This window comes from Triticum urartu, chromosome 1, assembly GCF_003073215.2.
Source record: "Triticum urartu cultivar G1812 chromosome 1, Tu2.1, whole genome shotgun sequence".
NCBI classification, from domain to species: domain Eukaryota; kingdom Viridiplantae; phylum Streptophyta; class Magnoliopsida; order Poales; family Poaceae; genus Triticum; species Triticum urartu.
Genome location: NC_053022.1, coordinates 417,025,542 through 417,039,956, shown reverse-complemented (window position 1 = coordinate 417,039,956; position 14,415 = coordinate 417,025,542).

Sequence of the window (14,415 nt, the reverse complement as noted above, 5' to 3'; positions counted from 1 at the left end):
CCCTTTGTTGCTCGACTCTGCAGAGTTACCATCGAGTGCCGAGGGTGGAACCTCATACATCACTACTGATGAGATCTCTGTAGAGTAGCTATTCGGTTGTGGTGATCGAGGGTGATTTCCTCCTTAACCACTTCCGATATGACTCTGTCATGCGACACCTCAAGTGTGAACCTCGAGGGTGATTCCTCTTACGTTCACCTTGATGATTACAACTAGTGTAATTCATCGGGGGTGATTCCTCGGCTTTTCCCCTTGATGTTTGGACACACGGATACTTGGACCTTACCACTGTTACTTGGAAAGACGGGTCGACCCTGAGGGGTATCCGTGCGAGCTTAATTGCGAGTGATGTGGAGTCGGGTTGACCTGGAAGGTGCCCGCGAGATACTAACGAGGCGTGACCGGGCATTCTTAGCCCTTTCCGCAAGTACTCGAGACGGGGCAATGGGGTCACATCTTTCGTGAGTCTCTGCTTGTTACCGCGCGTTCCCAATCCACTACGATTTGGATATTTGATCCGAGGGGCCTCTGGCCTGATAGCACTAACCATCACGTGGGTATAGTATGGGCGTTCTGCGTCGTATGCATCAGCCGAAGCATAATAGACGTCACCGACTGAGCGGCGCGCGCCGGGTTGGACTGCATAAGCACCTGCCTTGTTGAAGGAGGTAGCTAGGTCTGCTCACCGGCCGCCCACGCAACGTGCAGGAGTTCCTGGGGAGATGGCCCATGACCCCTGGGGGCATAGGTTTAGTCCGGTGTGCTGGCCTCTCTATTAAGCCTAGGTCGGGTTGCGGCGTATTGTTTGGCCGAGGCCGGGCATGACCCAGGAAAGTGTGTCCGGTCGGAGTTAATCGAGCATGGTGGGTAAGTTGGTGCACCCCTGCAGGGAAGAAAACATCTATCGATAGCCTGTCCTATGGTAACGGACACTTGGAGTTGTATCCCGATTGATACAACTAGAACTGGATACTTGTGATGAGAACTGGATGGTGATGAGAATTTGGATTATGATGACACTTGGATAGTATGGCTCTGGGATTGCTTTCTCGCAGGGAGTCAAGAAAAGATCTCTGCCCGAGGTTGATAATACTTCTACTAATTTACTTTATGCTACTCTACTCCCTCCTGTTGCTGCAAGATGGTGGTTTCCATAAGATGCTAGTCTTCGATAGGCTAGGCTTTCCCCTTCTCTTCTGGCATTCTGCAGTTTAGTCCACAGATACAGCCCATTTCCTTTGATATAGATGCATACTTAGTTTAGATCTGATGTAAGTCTTGCGAGTACTTTGGATGATTACTCGCGGTTGCTTTGCTACTTCTGTTTCCCCCATACCCGATTGTTGCGACCAGATGACGGATCCCAGGAGCCAGATGACGCCACTGATGACTACTACTACCCGGAGGATGCCTACTACTACGTGAAGACCGCAGACGACTAGGAGTAGTTAGGAGGCTCCCAGGAAGGAGGCCTTGCCTTTTCGATCGTTGTTGCTTTTGTGCTAGCCTTCTTAAGGCAATCTTGTCTAACTTATGTCTGTACTCAGATATTGTTGCTTCCGTTGACTCTTGTGTATTCGAGCTTATGTATTCGAGCTCTCGAGGCCCCTGGCTTGTAATATAAACTTGTATTATTTTGATTTGTGTCTAGAGTTGTGTTGTGATATCTCCCCGTGAGTCCTTAATCTTGATCGTACACATTTGCATGTATGATTAGTGTACGATTGAATCAAGGGCGTCACAAGTTGGTATCAGAGCCGACTGCCTGTAGGAATCCCCCTTTCCAACTCCTTGGCCGAAGTTGAGTCTAGTCACTGCAAAACTTTTACTAACATGGCTGTGTGGCTTACGGGCCCACGTCGCCATTGGGTGGTATTAGAATCTTTTACTCCTCGTCTATACTCTGGGATTCTGATCTCTCTTTTATTCGGGTTAAATGATTTTGCTAACTCTGACTCTAGGATCTCGTAACCACTTCTTCCCGGAGAGCCCCTTCACTACAGATGGTCGCTTGCTTCGCCATAAGATTCTGCAGATACTCCTCGATGTTTTCCGAGACCCTGTGCCCACTGCTTTGTAGTTCCTGACCATCGATAATCCCCATGAATAACATCCATGCCGTTATTACCTTCATCCCCAGTTGTTCATATGCTTTCCAAAAATTCTTCAAAATGCTATTCGATCTCCTGAAGATCCTCTGCAACCTAATGCTCCCGAAAGTCTTGTCAACCTGCTTTATGGATACATCCATATGTATCGCAATACTCATTGCATTCCTTGTCACTGTCTTTCCGAGTCTACTGATTCAATATGAATAAGAATAATCCCGATCATCCGTTGATTCCTAGAATTCATCTTTCCGGCTCAGACATCATTCTGGATATGAGCTGGTTCTTAGTAAATCAATCCTTGATTGATTGGCCATCTAATTTTAATCAATATACTTATCTTTTTATCAGAGCCTCTGCCTCTGATCCCCCGATTTTGGGATCGTAAACTCTTCGTATTCAAGCTTCGACTTATTCACATGTTTCCATAAACCGATTCCTTTGCATCCCTTCTTCTTCTGGTTGAGTACCGATACTCACATCAGATCCTTTATGGACCACCAGATCCTTGGTTGGATTATTATCCGACAGTGTCCTTCATATTCAACAACCTTGCGAGTCTTTCCTCGTATACATAATGCCTTTGGTAAATTGTATCCTCTGCTTTTGTCAACCATGGTCTACTTTTGAGCTAGTGTTATTTACTCTTGAAGATTGTGGTATATGTCCCTAAGATGCCCCGATGGGTTGAACCTATGCCTTCCCTAATCCATGTGAACCCGATAGTTTTCACAGACCATACTCCTCTGGTAATTCACCTGGTAGTTCTTCACTTTCAAATAATTTTAACAGAGTAGTGAATGAAAGGTCATGCATTGGATAAGTGGGAGTCGACCTTGAACTTTGTGTTCATGCCCATGGGCACGATGTAGATCTTATCATGGAAGCTTCTCTTTAAAATTAATTATCTCCTTGGTATAAGTTCTTCTTATATCTGGGATCGAGTCTTTTGAAATCATGGTTTCGACCATATTGTTCTTCTTCGTTTCCAATTCTCAGACAAGTTAAAGTACTTGTCTTCTGTAGATCAATACATCTCCGCAACCTCTATTTTGATATTCTTTTGAGTATTACCCTCCGGTATCTCGAGAATATCAAAGAACTGTGTTGCTTCCTATGAGTCTTCATCTCGTATTGCTTTTCACCGTTTCTAGATTTCCCCCTGGTTCTGAGTTATTAGTCACTCGAGAACGCCGATAAGTGAATTGATTCCACACTCCGATTCTATAACTCCAAGTAATTTTTGTTGCTTACGAGTTTAATAATCCTTCAAGTCATTCCTGGCCTGATCGGCTATATCCTTACCGTGGTAACTTTTAACTGTGCTACCTGGTCCTTCTTCCCGGAGCAAAGTTTTCGACGATGAGCTAAGCTTACGTCAATCTTCCTCGTCATATCATTTTTTTCTTGAACAACAAGCTTGATTTCGAGCTTGTGTCACATCTGTGGTTCCAATAACCTTTTGCTTCATCATTCCTTTTGCTTGATGTCGTCGATGTTCGATGGCCTCTTCATAGTACCTCGACAAAATCTGTCGTGATCCCCATCAATATACTGACTTGTTTCAGGCTATCAATCGAATTCATAATGAGAAATACCATCCTCCCCCCTCGATGGTTGTGTTATCATCGACAACGTCCTTGACTTCCTGCCAACACAGACCTGATTTTGTTTGGTTATACCTTACGTTCCGAGATAATCTTGGAAATGATTGTTTGAATCTCTTATGATCTACAGACCCAATACTTAATTGAAACACCATATTAGTGCTATCTCGAAGCATGACTGTGGTATTCCGAATATCAACACGAACATTTGAAGTGAAATGCTAAATGCTTCTTGATCTATTATCCAAACACCGTTGTATGGGTAATATCCTAATTCTTTGCTCGCCCCTTATTTAAATGCTTTTGCACTTAATGTCCTATCATGTATATCATGCTCCGCTTTTCTTTGGGAAGGTTATACTCCCAATTCTTGTGTGAAACACATTTTCCTTTCCATTGGTCTGTTAAGTTTAATAGACATATTTTCCTTTCCGTTGGTTTGATTAACCTCTCTTATAAATTTTATGATCTAAGAAGTAATACATCCCCGCTTAAGGAAGCACCTCGGTGCCCAACTCTGTCAGTAAGACCCTGTTACTATTGTTGATGACATTCCGGTAACCATCGATGGACGAGAACTTTGCCTATTGGTCCGCCTCGTTCAACGAGCAGGAAATTAGTTCTCTTCATCCCTCGCCCTTGGTACCAATGTTGTTCTCAACATAACTGACAGTCTATCATCTGACATGCTTTGCTATCGGCCCCCTTTCTACTTTTAACCCACATGGTGGGCCCATAACCCACAGGTCCCAGGATCGAAACCTGACTCTCCTGTACACCCTTGTTTCTAAGGTTATCTCTCACGCTTGGCTTCATATGAAATTTTCGAGCCGCCTTCTGAGAGACGAGGTGTTGGAAATATGCCCTAGAGGCAATAATAAAAGCATTATTATTATATTTCCTTGTTCATGATAATTGTCTTTATTCATGCTATAATTGTGTTATCCGGAAATCATAATACATGTGTGAATAACAGACACCAACATGTCCCTAGTAAGCCTCTAGTTGACTAGCTTCGTTGATCAACAGATAGTCATGGTTTCCTGACTATGGACATTGGATGTCATTGATAACGAGATACACATTAGGAGAATGATGTGATGGACGAGACCCAATCCTAACATAGTTTAAAGATCGTATAGTTCGTTTGCTAGAGTTTTGCAATGTCAAAGTATCTTTTCCTTAGACCATGAGATCGTGTAACTCCCGGATACCGTAGGAGTGCTTTGGGTATACCAAACGTCACAACGTAACTAGGTGACTATAAAGGTATACTACGGGTATCTCCGAAAGTGTCTGTTGGGTTGACACGGATCAAGACTGGGATTTGTCACTCCGTATGACGGAGAGGTATCACTGGCCCACTCGGTAATGCATCATCATAATGAGCTCAAAGTGACCAAGTGTCTGGTCACGGGATCATGCATTACGGTACGAGTAAAGTGACTTGCCGGTAACGAGATTGAACGAGGTATTGGGATACCGACGATCGAATCTCGGGCAAGTAACATACCGATTGACAAAGGGAATTGTATACGGGGTTGCTTGAATCCTCGACATCGTGGTTCATCCGATGAGATCATCGAGGAGCATGTGGGAGCCAACATGGGTATCCAGATCCCGCTGTTGGTTATTGACCGGAGAGTCGTCTCGGTCATGTCTACATGTCTCCCGAACCCGTAGGGTCTACACACTTAAGGTTCGGTGACGCTAGGGTTGTAGGGATATGTATATGCAGTAACCCGAATGTTGTTCGGAGTCCCGGATGAGATCCCGGACGTCACGAGGAGTTCCGGAATGGTCCGTCCGGAGGTAAAGAATTATATATAGGAAGTGCTGTTTCGGCCATCGGGACAAGTTTCGGGGTTATCGGTATTGTACCGGGACCACCGGAAGGGTCCCGGGGGTCCACCGGGTGGGGCCACCTGCCCCGGGGGGCCACATGGGCTGTAGGGTGTGCGCCTTGGCCTACATGGGCCAAGGGCACCAGCCCCAAGAGGCCCATGCGCCTAGGGTTCACAAAAGGGAAGAGTCCCACTAGTGGAAGGCACCTCCTAGGTGCCTTGGGGGGGGGAGGGAAACCTCCCTTGGCCGCCGCCCCCTAGGAGATTGGATCTCCTAGGGCCGGCGCCCCCCCTAGGCCCTCCTATATATAGTGGGGGAAGGAGGGCTTTTTCATCCACGCCTTTGGTTGCCTCCTTCTCCCTCTCCAACACCTCCTCCTCCTCCATAGTGCTTGGCGAAGCCCTGACGGAGTACTGCAGCTCCACCATCACCACGCCGTCGTGTTGCTGCTGGAGCCATCTTCCTCAACCTCTCCTTCCCTCTTGCTGGATCAAGAAGAAGGAGACGTCACGCTGACCGTACGTGTGTTGAACACGGAGGTGCCGTCCGTTCGGTGCTAGGATCTTCGGTGATTTGGATCACGTCGTGTTCGACTACCTCATCCCCGTTCTTTGAACGCTTCCGCTCGCGATCTACAAAGGTATGTAGATGCATCCGATCACTCGTTGCTAGATGAACTCATAGATGGATCTTGGTGAAACCGTAGGAAAATTTTTGTTTTCTGCAACGTTCCCCAACAGTGGCATCATGAGCTAGGTCTATGCGTAGTTCTCTTGCACGAGTAGAACACAATTTGTTGTGGGCGTTGATGTTGTCAACTTTCTTGCCGCTACTAGTCTTATCTTGCTCAACGGTATTGTGGGATGAAGTGGCCCGGACCAACCTTACACGTACTCTTACGTGAGACTGGTTCCACCGACTAACATGCACAAGTTGCATAAGGTGGCTGGCGGGTGTCTGTCTCTCCTATTTTAGTTGGAGCGGATTCGATGAAAAGGGTCCTTATGAAGGGTAAATATAAGTTGACAAATCACATTGTGGTTTTCACATAGGTAAGAAAACGTTCTTGCTAGAACCCTACTTCAGCCACGTAAAACTTGCAACAACAATTAGAGGACGTCTAACTTGTTTTTGCAGCAAGTGCTTTGTGATATGATATGGCCAAAGTTGTGATGAATTATGAATGATATATATGTGATGTATGAGTTGTTCATGCTATTGTAATAGGAATCACGACTTGCATGTCGATGAGTATGACAACCGGCAGGAGCCATAGGAGTTGTCTATATTTTTTGTATGACCTGCATGTCATTGAGAAACGCCATGTAAATTACTTTACTTTATTGCTAAACGCGTTAGCCATAGTAGTAGAAGTAATAGTTGGCGAGCAACTTCATGGAGACACAATGATGGAGATCATGATGATGAAGATCATGGTGTCAAGCCGGTGACAAGATGATCATGGAGCCCCAAGATGGAGATCAAAGGAGCTATGTGATATTGGCCATATCATGTCACTATTATTATTTGATTGCATTTGATGTTTATCATGTTTTGCATCTTGTTTACTTAGAACGACGGTAGTAAATAAGATGATCCCTCATAATAATTTCAAGAAGTGTTCCCCCTAACTGTGCACCGTTGCGATAGTTCGTTGTTTCAATGCACCACGTGATGATCGGGTGTTTGATTCAAACGTTCACATACAACGGGTGTAAGACAGATTTACACATGCAAACACTTAGGTTGACTTGACGAGCCTAGCATGTGTATAGACATGGCCTCGGAACACAGAAGACCGAAAGGTCGAGCATGAGTCGTATAGAAGATACGATCAACATGAAGATGTTCACCGACGTTGGCTAGTCCGTCTCACGTGATGATCGGACACGGCCTAGTTGAATCGGATCATGTTATACTTAGATGACTAGAAGAGGGATGTCTATCTAAGTGGGAGTTCATTGAATAATTTGATTAGATGAACTTAATTATCATGAACTTAGTCTAAAATCTTTACAATATGTCTTGTAGATCAAATGGCCAACGTAGTCCTCAACTTCAACGCGTTCCTAGAGAAAACCAAGATGAAAGACGATGGCAGCAACTATACGGACTGGGTCCGGAACCTGAGGATCATCCTCATAGCTGCCAAGAAAGATTATGTCCTACAAGCACCGCTGGGTGACGCACCTGTTCTCCCTGCAGAACAAGACGTTATGAACGCTTGGCAGGCACGTACCGATGACTACTCCCTCGTTCAGTGCGGCATGCTTTACAGCCTAGAGCCGGGGCTCCAAAAGCGTTTTGAGAGACATGGAGCATATGAGATGTTCGAAGAGCTGAAAATGGTTTTCCAAGCTCATGCCCGGGTCGAGAGATATGAAGTCTCCTACAAATTCTTCAGCTGTAAGACGGAGGAAAATAGTTCTGTCAGTGAGCACATACTCACTATGTCTGGGTTACATAACCGCTTGACTCAGCTGGGAGTTAATCTCCCGGATGATGCGGTCATTGACAGAATCCTCCAGTCGCTTCCACCGAGCTACAAGAGCTTTGTGATGAACTTCAATATGCAGGGGATGGAAAAGACCATTCCTGAAGTATTTGCTATGCTGAAATCAGCAGAGGTACAAGTCAAGAAGGAACATCAAGTGTTGATGGTCAATAAAACCACTAAGTTCAAGAAGGGCAAGGGTAAAAAGAACTCCAAGAAGGACGGCAAGGAAGTTGCCGCGCCTGGCAAGAAAGCTGCCGGGAAGAAGCCAAAGAATGGACCCAAGCCCGATTCTGAGTGCTTTTATTGCAAGGGAAGTGGTCACTGGAAGCGGAACTACCCCAAATACTTAGCGGACAAGAAGGCCGGCAAAACAAAAGGTATATATGATATACATGTAATTGATGTGTACCTTACTAGTACCCGTAGTAGCTCCTGGGTATTTGATACCGGTGCAGTTGCTCACATTTGTAACTCAAAGCAGGGGCTGCGGAATAAGCGGAGACTGGCAAAGGACGAGGTGACGATGCGCGTCGGGAATGGTTCCAAGGTCAATGTGATCGCCGTCGGCACGCTACCTCTACATTTACCTTCGGGATTAGTTTTAAACCTTAATAATTGTTATTTAGTGCCAGCTTTGAGCATGAACATTGTATCGGGATCTCGTTTAATTCGAGATGGCTACTCATTTAAATCCAAGAATAATGGTTGTTCTATTTATATGAGAGATATGTTTTATGGTCATGCTCCTATGGTGAATGGTTTATTCCTAATGAATCTCGAGCATAGTGCTACACATATTCATAGTGTGAGTACCAAAAGATGTAAAGTTGATAATGATAGTCCCACATACTTGTGGCACTGCCGCCTTGGTCACATAGGTGTCAAACGCATGAAGAAGCTCCATGCGGATGGACTTTTAGAGTCTCTTGATTACGAATCATTTGACACGTGCGAACCATGCCTCATGGGTAAGATGACCAAGACTCCGTTCTCAGGAACAATGGAGCGAGCAACCAACTTATTGGAAATCATACATACTGATGTGTGCGGTCCAATGAGTGTTGAGGCTCGCGGTGGCTATCGTTATGTTCTCACCCTCACTGATGATTTGAGTAGATATGGGTATGTCTACTTAATGAAACACAAGTCTGAAACCTTTGAAAAGTTCAAGGAATTTCAGAGTGAGGTTGAGAATCAACGTGACAGGAAAATCAAGTTTCTACGATCAGATCGTGGAGGAGAATACTTGAGTCACGAATTTGGCACACACTTAAGAAAATGTGGAATAGTTTCACAACTCACGCCGCCTGGAACACCTCAGCGTAATGGTGTGTCTGAACGTCGTAATCGCACTCTATTAGATATGGTACGATCTATGATGTCTCTTACCGATTTACCGCTATCTTTTTGGGGCTATGCTTTAGAGACTGCCGCATTCACTTTAAATAGGGCTCCGTCGAAATCCGTTGAGACGACACCGTTTGAATTATGGTTTGGGAAGAAACCTAAGCTGTCGTTTCTAAAAGTTTGGGGGTGAGATGCTTATGTCAAGAAACTTCAACCTGAAAAGCTCGAACCCAAGTCGGAAAAATGCGTCTTCATAGGATACCCTAAAGAAACTGTTGGGTATACCTTCTACCTCAGATCCGAAGGCAAGATCTTTGTTGCCAAGAATGGATTCTTTCTAGAGAAAGAGTTTCTCTCGAAAGAAGTAAGTGGGAGGAAAGTAGAACTTGATGAAGTGTTACCTCTTGAACCGGAAAATGGCACAACTCAAGAAAACGTTCCTGAGGTGCCTGCACCAACTAGAGAGGAAGTTATTGATGATGATCAAGATACTTCTGATCAAGCTCCTACTGAAATTCGAAGGTCCACAAGGACACGTTCCGCACCAGAGTGGTACGGCAACCCTGTCTTGGAAATCATGTTGTTGGACAACGGTGAACCTTCGAACTATGAAGAAGCGATGGCGGGCCCGGATTCCGACAAATGGCTAGAAGCCATGAAATCCGAGATAGGATCCATGTATGAAAACGAAGTATGGACTTTGACTGACTTGCCTGTTGAGCGGCGAGCCATAGAAAATAAATGGATCTTTAAGAAGAAGGCAGACGCGGATGGTAATGTGACCATCTATAAAGCTCGGCTTGTCGCTAAGGGTTATCGACAAGTTCAAGGAGTTGACTACGATGAGACTTTCTCACCGGTAGCGAAGCTAAAGTCCGTCCGAATCATGTTAGCAATTGCCGCATTCTACGATTATGAGATATGGCAAATGGACGTCAAAACGGCATTCCTTAATGGTTTCCTTAAGGAAGAATTGTATATGATGCAGCCGGAGGGTTTTGTCGATCCTAAGAATGCTAACAAGGTGCGCAAGCTCCAACGCTCGATTTATGGGTTGGTGCAAGCATCTCGGAGTTGGAACATTCGCTTTGATGAGATGATCAAAGCGTTTGGGTTTACGCAGACTTATGGAGAAGCCTGCGTTTACAAGAAAGTGAGTGGGAGCTCTGTAGCATTTCTCATATTATATGTAGATGACATACTTTTGATGGGAAATGATATAGAACTCTTGGACAGCATTAAGGCCTACTTGAATAAGAGTTTTTCAATGAAGGACCTTGGAGAACCTGCTATATATTAGGCATCAAGATCTACAGAGATAGATCAAGACGCCTCATAGGTCTTTCACAAAGCACATACCTTGATAAGATATTGAAGAAGTTCAATATGGATCAGTCTAAGAAGGGGTTCTTGCCTGTGTTGCAAGGTGTGAAATTGAGCTCAGCTCAATGTCCGACCACGGCAGAAGATATAGAAGAGATGAGTGTCATCCCCTATGCCTCAGCCATAGGTTCTATTATGTATGCCATGCTGTGTACCAGACCTGATGTAAACCTTGCCGTAAGTTTGGTAGGAAGGTACCAAAGTAATCCCGGCAAGGAACACTGGACAGCGGTCAAGAATATCCTGAAGTACCTGAAAAGGACTAAGGAAATGTTTCTCGTTTATGGAGGTGACGAAGAGCTCGTCGTAAAGGGTTACGTCGACGCTAGCTTCGACACAGATCTGGATGACTCTAAGTCACAAACCGGATACGTGTATATTTTGAATGGTGGGGCAGTAAGCTGGTGCAGTTGCAAGCAGAGCGTCGTGGCGGGATCTACATGTGAAGCGGAGTACATGGCAGCCTCGGAGGCAGCACATGAAGCAAGTCTGGGTGAAGGAGTTCATTACCGACCTAGGAGTCATACCCAAGCGTCGGGGATGATCCTCTTCTGTGACAACACTGGAGCTATTGCCCTTGCCAAGGAGCCCAGGTTTCACAGGAAGACCAGGCACATCAAGCGTCGCTTCAACTCCATTCGTGAAATGTTCAAAATGGAGACATAGAGATTTGTAAAGTACATACGGACCTGAATGTAGCAGATCCGTTGACTAAACCTCTCCCTAGAGCAAAACATGATCAACACCAGAATTCCATGGGTGTTCGATTCATCACAATGTAACTAGATTATTGACTCTAGTGCAAGTGGGAGACTGTTGGAAATATGCCCTAGAGGCAATAATAAAAGCATTATTATTATATTTCCTTGTTCATGATAATTGTCTTTATTCATGCTATAATTGTGTTATCCGGAAATCGTAATACATGTGTGAATACAGACACCAACATGTCCCTAGTAAGCCTCTAGTTGACTAGCTCGTTGATCAACAGATAGTCATGGTTTCCTGACTATGGACATTGGATGTCATTGATAACGAGATCATATCATTAGGAGAATGATGTGATGGACAAGACCCAATCCTAAACATAGCACAAGATCGTATAGTTCGTTTGCTAGAGTTTTCCAATGTCAAGTATCTTTTCCTTAGACCATGAGATCGTGTAACTCCCGGATACCGTAGGAGTGCTTTGGGTATACCAAACGTCACAACGTAACTGGGTGACTATAAAGGTATACTACGGGTATCTCCGAAAGTGTCTGTTGGGTTGACACGGATCAAGACTGGGATTTGTCACTCCGTGTGACGGAGAGGTATCACTGGGCCCACTCGGTAATGCATCATCATAATGAGCTCAAAGTGACCAAGTGTCTGGTCACGGGATCATGCATTACGGTACGAGTAAAGTGACTTGCCGGTAACGAGATTGAACGAGGTATTGGGATACCGACGATCGAATCTCGGGCAAGTAACATATCGATTGACAAAGGGAATTGTATACGGGGTTGCTTGAATCCTCGACATCGTGGTTCATCCGATGAGATCATCGAGGAGCATGTGGGAGCCAACATGGGTATCCAGATCCCGCTGTTGGTTATTGACCGGAGAGCGTCTCGGTCATGTCTACATGTCTCCCGAACCCGTAGGGTCTACACACTTAAGGTTCGGTGACGCTAGGGTTGTAGGGATATGTATATGAAGTAACCCGAATGTTGTTCGGAGTCCCGGATGAGATCCCGGACGTCACGAGGAGTTCCGGAATGGTCCGGAGGTAAAGAATTATATATAGGAAGTGCTATTTCGGCATCGGGACAAGTTTCGGGGTCACCGGTATTGTACCGGGACCACCGGAAGGGTCCCGGGGGTCCACCGGGTGGGGCCACCTGCCCCGGGGGGCCACATGGGCTGTAGGGGGTGCGCCTTGGCCTACATGGGCCAAGGGCACCAGCCCCAAGAGGCCCATGCGCCTAGGGTTCACAAAAGGGAAGAGTCCCACTAGTGGAAGGCACCCCTAGGTGCCTTGGGGGGGAGGGAAACCTCCCTTGGCCGCCGCCCCCCTAGGAGATTGGATCTCCTAGGGCCGGCGCCCCCCCTTGGCCCTCCTATATATAGTGGGGGAAGGAGGGCTTTTTCATCCACGCCTTTGGTTGCCTCCTTCTCCCTCTCCAACACCTCCTCCTCCTCCATAGTGCTTGGCGAAGCCCTGACGGAGTACTGCAGCTCCACCATCACCACGCCGTCGTGTTGCTGCTGGAGCCATCTTCCTCAACCTCTCCTTCCCTCTTACTGGATCAAGAAGAAGGAGACGTCACGCTGACCGTACGTGTGTTGAACGCGGAGGTGCCGTCCGTTCGGTGCTAGGATCTTCGGTGATTTGGATCACGTCGTGTTCGACTACCTCATCCCCATTCTTTGAACGCTTCCGCTCGTGATCTACAAAGGTATGTAGATGCATCCGATCACTCATTGCTAGATGAACTCATAGATGGATCTTGGTGAAACCGTAGGAAATTTTTTGTTTTCTGCAACGTTCCCCAACAACGAGCTATTCTGGTATCAGACGCAATACTTATTCCCATAGCTCCGAACCTCTTTCACCCTCTGTTTCAGGCAATGAACGGTTGCCTACCCGGTTGAAGCTTCTTATTGCTCCTCCTTACCTTACTCCCGATGTCTTTCTTGAATTTCAACTGGAGAGGTGCCTCTATGACACGTTCACTGAGATAGCCCCCAGGTACCTATCTTGTGTTGAGCTTCGTCCTTAATGAGCCTTTCCTCCTTACTCCACCCCTTAAATCTCGGGACGAGATTTCTCGTAGTGGAGGAGATTTGTAACACCCCCAGTGTCATGCTACAATAACCCTCTGTGATTAAAGCTATTCATTTTGCTAAACAATGCTTGATCACCTTTGATTCAAATATCATTTGACATTCCACTTTGTAATAGAATTCAATTTGCAAGTGAGATATGGAGTTGCGCCAAAGTTGCCGCAAAATAGTTCATCATTTAGCCAAAATTCCATAACATTTAATTGTTAAGGAGAACAACATCACCTAAGCGCTAAGATAAACTGTAGCAATTATTACAATGCAATTTCAGCATTTTAAAGTGTTATCTTATTTGCGAAAAATGCAAATGGATTCCTCTGGCTTCCAAACTTTTGTGGCACTGCCAAAAAAAATTGCAAACTATTTCATAGACTAAGTCCCACATTTTTCTCACCTCTTTTGGTTACCCTAAATAGTAATTTTCTATCTCTGTTTTCCTTAATAAAAGAGGAAACAAAAAAAGAAAAAAGAGAAAGGGCCACCCCCTACTGGGCCGACCGGCCCAACTAGCAACTAGGCCACTAGGCCGGCCCGCACCGTCGCCCAACCTACATCCCCCCTCGGTCCACCCCGCAAACCCTAACCCTCCATTCTTCCCACGATCCCCCCACTTCCCCGATCCCATCCCCAACTCCCGATCTAGATCGGGCCGAACCCGGCGCCCCAACGCCAACCGCCGTCGCCGGAGGCGTCCCCGACTCCATGTCGGGCCGCCCCAACACCGAACCTCCTCCCCGTCGCCACCTCGTCACCATTCTCCTCGCCCTCCTCCCGAAGCCCCCTCGCCGTGATGCCTTGG